General features: G+C 39.8%; 1 long non-coding RNA gene across 1 annotated transcript in view; it reads right to left on the bottom strand.

Moving 5' to 3' along the window:
* The window catches only part of LOC129392459 (uncharacterized), a 333,703-nt gene that overhangs the window by 38,702 nt on the left and 288,784 nt on the right, over positions 1 to 6,217 (bottom strand). The window contains exon 3 of the long non-coding RNA XR_008618333.1: positions 3,250 to 3,353. This is a non-coding gene — a long non-coding RNA (uncharacterized lncRNA). The remainder of the gene's footprint in view (positions 1 to 3,249; positions 3,354 to 6,217) is intronic.

Genomic DNA, 6,217 nt, shown 5'->3' with positions numbered 1-6,217 from the left:
ACATATGTATATGTATAGCTGATTCACTTTGTTGTAAAGCAGAAACTGACACACCATTATAAAGCAATTATACTCTAATAAAGATGTTAAAAAAAAAAAAAGGCACGAGAAGGCTGTAAACTCGCCCCCTCTGGTTCCGCCAGACACTAAGAAATCCTGCCTGGCCCATTCTCTGCTCTGTCAGAGGGAGGCCTGGCCCCTCCATCCTTCAGTGTACAGGCTTAAGGCAAGAACCCGAGCCACATGGGGAAACTGCTGAGAAACCCCTTCCTCCCACGGAAGTTGCCTACTGACAAATGCTCCAATGGATGGATGCTTTGTGCTGCGGGATGAAGGTTCATTGCTTCTCTTTCTCTGCAGAAAATTCCCTTCTCGTGCACAGTGAGAAAATACTAAAGGTGGAGAAAGCCTGGGGCAAGATATGAGCGAGAGAGCCGTTTTCCTGTTTGTCCATCAGGTGGAGCCTCCGACAAGAGCGCGAGCGGGAGGCAGCCCCGGGATGATTACGCAACGCCGAGAGCGCACGCTCCGGTCGGGTGACCGCCCCGCCTGCCGGTGCTGACAGTCCGGAGAGAGAGGCGCATCTGGGGACCAAGCCTCTCATTTCCCCAGAGGGGAGGATGGGCTCTCAGGACTCTTCCTCCTTCCCGTGAAACCCTGGAAACGGCTCAGTAGTTCTTCTGGTTGACTGGCTGCTGCGTACAGATGTCAGCTGCCTGTGAACCGGTGACACTAGCTCAGTGCTCCTGTTTGTTTTCCAAAGAGGGCTGTCCTGATTTTTCTTTTCTTTTCTTTTTTTTTAGACCAAATGATAATAGTTATAATAGGCACCTTTCCCTGAGCAGCTCCTATGTGCCCTCACATAGGAGCGCGGTGCCTGACGTGCCCTGTGCAGCAATTTCCTGCTCTGCGTTTTCTATCCCCTCATCCTGCAGCCAGGGGTCCGACCAGCGCCTTACTTCATGCCTGCTGCTGCGTTAAATACAGCTTGTTTTTAAAAGGGAGAGAGGGAGGAAGGAAATATATCCCTTCCCAAATGTACTGGACTTATCAGGGAGCTCGAGTTTAGAGAAGGAATAGGAAACTGAATATCGTTTGATTTCCCTCTTTTGAAATCAGCTGCATCTTGCTGCTATTTTACCGTTTAAGGTGTGTGTGTGTTTGTGTTTCTATGCGTGTATTTTGTTTTTAATTTCCCTCCAATGTGTCCACGATCTTTTTTGATACCGTACTCTAAAGAAAGATACTGGTTACAAGGGAGAGAAAGGTATTGTGTAGTTCCTTCTGGTAGGGAACTAGAACTAATTTTTTGACCTCTTTCCTTTCTTAATTATGTCATAAAGGAAAACCATGAAATTATTTTTAAAAGAAAACATATGTAAGAGGTCAAAACTAAGCTTACTTCGTTGAAAACATGTTAATTGTAGAAAATTTGGAAAATATAGATCTAGAAATAAAGGGAATAAAATTCACCCATAATCACTTAACCTAGAGATAAATGCTGTCATTTAATTTAGTGTGTGAACTAATGGCCTTTTTTTTTCTAACGTTGTATATGCTACCCTACAAAGCATTATGATATTATACGTACCTGTTAAAAATCTATTGTTTTCCTCATTTAATATATTGTGATCGTTTTTAATATGTGCATAATATTCTTTATCATATATAGATGTAGCATAATATATTCAGTTAATCCCATAGGGATGGACATTAAAGCTATTTCCACTTTTTATAACAGTACATATCACTAGGATAAGAATCTTTATATACATTTGTATTTCCTTAGGAAAAATCCTAGAAGAGAAATTGAAGGTCATTGGATATTTTAAGATACTCAGTTAGTGTGTTTGCAAATGCCCTTCTGGAAACATGGTGCCAATTTGTATTTTCACCAACAATTATGAGCCAACACGGGTGTAGTTCCTTTTTGTACGCTTTGCCAGTTTTACAGGTTACAGGTAGTATATCATTGTTTTTCTAATTTGTATTCCTCTGCCACTCTCTTTTGAACTTCTCAGATTTCGACATTTGAGACTTGAGGGAACAATGACCTTGGATAGACGGATGCTTTTATAGAGACTCAGGACACTTAGTGGGAAAGATTCACAGCCAAGAAAATCAGAGAGGGACTGTACCTGGGGATACAGGTTGGGATAATTCTTAAATTTGATTATTCAACTTTAATAACTAAAAACCCACCGTGGTCATAAAGACTACACACAAGAATTCTGGTGATTTTTGCTTCTAAGCTGCCTCACAATAAGGCAAGATCGTAGCAGTGGGGAAAGCGATGACCTTTGAGAAGTCTTTCTGCACCCTGAGACTCAGATTTTATAACTGGTTTGTACACCCAGGTATACTCGTGTCATCTTGCGGTGTGCATAGCTGGGTGTGCATGTCTTCACAGATCTCATCCCTCCTTATTTTAACTGAGTGTGAAAGAGACAGGAGCCCGTGCTAAGAAAGAGAGGGACAATTAAGAAATAGCTCTGCTTTGGGGAAGCAAGTTAATTTACTGAACCACCGATTTACACTGAAAAACAATTTGCCCAAAACCATTTGCCAAATGCCCAATTTGCAAAATTTGGGGGAATGTTTAAAAAGTTTTAGTTTCATCATCGTCCTGTGCTTTCCCTTGCCCGTCTCAGAGGTTTGCCCAGGCTCCTGTGTTAGAGAGGCAGGGTCAAGTTCAGAGGCAGGAGCCGAGGAGAGGCAGGGGTAGTGGCAGGAACTATACTCAAACTTATAAACAAAACCCTCATGAGTCAGGAAATTGGTCATTCATGAAGTTAATTTTAGTAAATTGGCTTTCAACAAATTGGCCCAGAGCCCTGCTTTAGCACCTTCTTCTGGAAATAACTCCTTTTCCTTCTCCAGTCCAAAGCTGTACTTCACCTAGACCTTCAGATTGTGCCATTCCTAAGTAAAACACCAACACTCACCACTTGCTATGGGACTTAAAGATTTAACTGTTAGCTGGCTAAATGTTAACGTGGAATCCTAGAGGATCTTTAATAATATTTAATAATACATTCAAAGTCCACAAGATGATGGTGATTTGGAAATAACTTCTCTCACCTATTCCAACCTGCCCTCTAGCTCCATCCATGGTCATAGGGAATTCGTGAGCCCCATTTTTGGATAGAGAACACCCCCAATCTTCGACCTGCATACCCTTTCCCGCAGCCCCTTTATAGCCTTTCAAAAACAAATGAGTAAACAGCAATCACGGCTGTCTCCACTTACCTCTGCCCCTGGGTGAGTTACTAGGTGCTTGATCCACTGCTGGACAGAGGCCTTTGAAAGCTGGGAGACTGGCAAAGAGGGCGGGTCCCTTGAAGTGATCTGGCCTATAGAGCAGAGACAAAGGAATAAGCAGATATTTTGCACTAAGATGAGCTTCCTGCCAGTTTTCTCATGAATTTTTCCTAAAATAGAAGTGCATCTACTTTTCAGCCTGATTACATTTTAAAAGTCCTCTTCTACCATCATAGCCTTGATAGATGCTAGACTCTATGGCAGATTAAAGATGACAGGGATGGTGAGAAGGGTGAACCTCAGATAAAAGCTGTCCCCACACACATTGGGGCATAGCAAATATTGGTTACGCCCACATTTTTGCAGTGCAACATTATGGTCTCCGTATGGGAAATGTAAAGTTGGTTAAAGTTACAGTGTTCAGAGGCATAAAAATATATGTGTAAAAACGTCAATAAAAAGTGTTACGTGTAGGGTGCCAAAATGGTCATGAACTTGACTGGGATGCCAAGGATGCTGGCAGACATGGCAGGAGAAGCAAGTGAGTTGCGTGCTGAAATGATTAAGGAAGATGGAAGAGTGAACTGAAAAACAGTGTCAAGGGTGCATTAATGTATGGACTGAAGTGTAAAAGAGGAGATATAATTGACTAATGGATGCAGGACACTTTCATCTATCATGTTGGAAATCTAGCAGGTGCCTATTTAAAGTCAACCCTACAGCATTCTAGAGCTGGGGATAATTTATCTGCAGGTTCAGACCAGGTTTGCTCTGGACCAAGCATGAAAACATAGTAAATATGTAGCCTTTTAAAGAATCTTATTGCTCTGGATACAGGTACAGGTAGATATTTGTGAATTGAGACAGATCATAACACAATAAACACAGAGTAAACTATTTGTGCTCTTTTTTCTTTTTCCTTTTTTGATCCTCGTTCTGCCCAACAGAAGGACCAATTTCACACTTCACAAAAGGCAGAGTCACCTCAGATCTATGAACCATTGTATTTCAAACACAACTTACTATGACAATTCTGTCTACTGCTTGGTTGGGAAAAGCCTTTCCATATCTCAATCACTGCAGAACAATCCAATTTTCTTGTAATATCCATCTGGTGCTTATATCTATCTCTTGAAATCTTAGGGCTGTTAGAATTAGATCAGAAATAATCCATATAGAATGGAGCTGAGACTCATGTCACTGACAACTAGAAAGAGAGAGAGAGAGAAGCTAATAGCATCACGCGGACAGAATGGACTCCCTTACAGATCTTTGGAAGTCTAGCACTTTATTTTTCCTGAACCATTCATTGCAAGGCTGACTCTGAGGTCCTGGATGGCAGTCACCTTCAGCCTGAGCAGCAGGGCTCCTGACCGTCTCTGATATAGACCATGTGGCTAGTCTCTCTTTGGAATCACCAGAATAGCTGGATTGGTTATACTGTGTCATTTCAGAACACCCACCTCAACCCTCACCCTGTTTATTTGTTGACACTAGGGATTCTTTTATTATTATTTAAATTTTTTATTCAATTTATTTAAACTGAAAAAAAAAAAGTTCACCCATTTGTCTCACTTCCCACCCTTCACTTTTGGCAACCACCAATCTGTCCTCTGTATCTATGATCTTTGGTGTCTTTGCGTTTTTTTGTTTGTTTACTGTTTTAGATTCTACACATAAGAGAGATCATACAGTATTTGCCTTCGTCTGACTTACTTCACTTAGCATAATATAATACACTCTAGATCCATCCATGTTGCCGCAAATGGCAAGATTTATTTTTTAATGGTTGAATAATATTCCATTGTGTGTGTGTGTGTATATATATATATATATATATATATATATATATATATCCCATATCTTCTTTATCCACTCATTTATCGATGAACACTCAGGTAGCTTCCATGTCTTGGAAGCAATGAACATGGGGGTACATATATCTTTTTGAGTTAGTGTTTTCATTTTCTTTAGGTAAATACCGAAAAGTGGAATTCGTGGATCTTATTGGAGTTCTATATATTTTTAATTTTTTGAGGATTCTCACTAATGTTTTCCATAGTGGCTGCACCAGTATGCATTCCCACCAATAGTGCACAAGGGTTTCTTCTTCTCTACACCCTCTCCAACACTTGTCATTTCTTGTCTTTTTGATAATAGCCATTCTAACAGGTGTGAGGTGATATCCCATGGTGGTTTTGATTTGTATTTCTCTGATGATTAGTGATGTTGAGAATCTTTTTATGTACCCATTGGCCATCTGTATGTCTTCTTTGGAAAAATGCCTATTCAGATCTTCTGACCATTTTTAAAATCAGATTGTTTGGCGTTTTTGCTATTGAACCGTGTAAGGGTTTTTTTGTTTGTTTGTTTTGTTTTTTAATATATTTAGGATATTAGTCCTAAATAGATATATGATTTGCAATAATTTTCTCCCATTCATTAGTTGCCTTTTCATTTTGTTGATGGTTTCCTTTATTGTGCAGAAGCTCTTTAGTTTGATGTACTTCCACTTGTTTATTTTTGCTTTTGTTGCTTTTGCTTTTGGTGTTAGATTCAAAAAATCATCACCAAGACCTGTGTCTAAGAGTTTACAACCTATGTTTTCTTCTAGAAGTTTTATGGTTTCAGGTCTTACGTTCAAGTCTTTAATCCATTTTGAGTAAATTTTTCTGTATGGTATAAAATACTGGTTCGGTTTCATTCTATTGCATGTGACTGTCCATTCTTCCCAACACCATTTATTGAAGAGCCTGTCCTTTCCCCACTGTATATTCTTGTAATTTGTCATAAAATAATTGACCATATATGCATGGATTTATTTCTGGTCTCTCTATTCTGTTCCACTGATCTATGTGTCTGTTTTTATGCCAATACAATACTGTTTATAGTTACTATAGCTTTATAATATAGTTTGAAATCAGGGAGTGTGATGCCACCAGTTTTGTTCATCTTT

Source organism: Physeter macrocephalus, chromosome 10 (assembly GCF_002837175.3).
Source record: "Physeter macrocephalus isolate SW-GA chromosome 10, ASM283717v5, whole genome shotgun sequence".
In the NCBI taxonomy this organism is placed as follows: domain Eukaryota; kingdom Metazoa; phylum Chordata; class Mammalia; order Artiodactyla; family Physeteridae; genus Physeter; species Physeter macrocephalus.
Note: the sequence above shows the minus strand (reverse complement) of the source record. Positions and strands in the feature narration are given on the sequence as shown.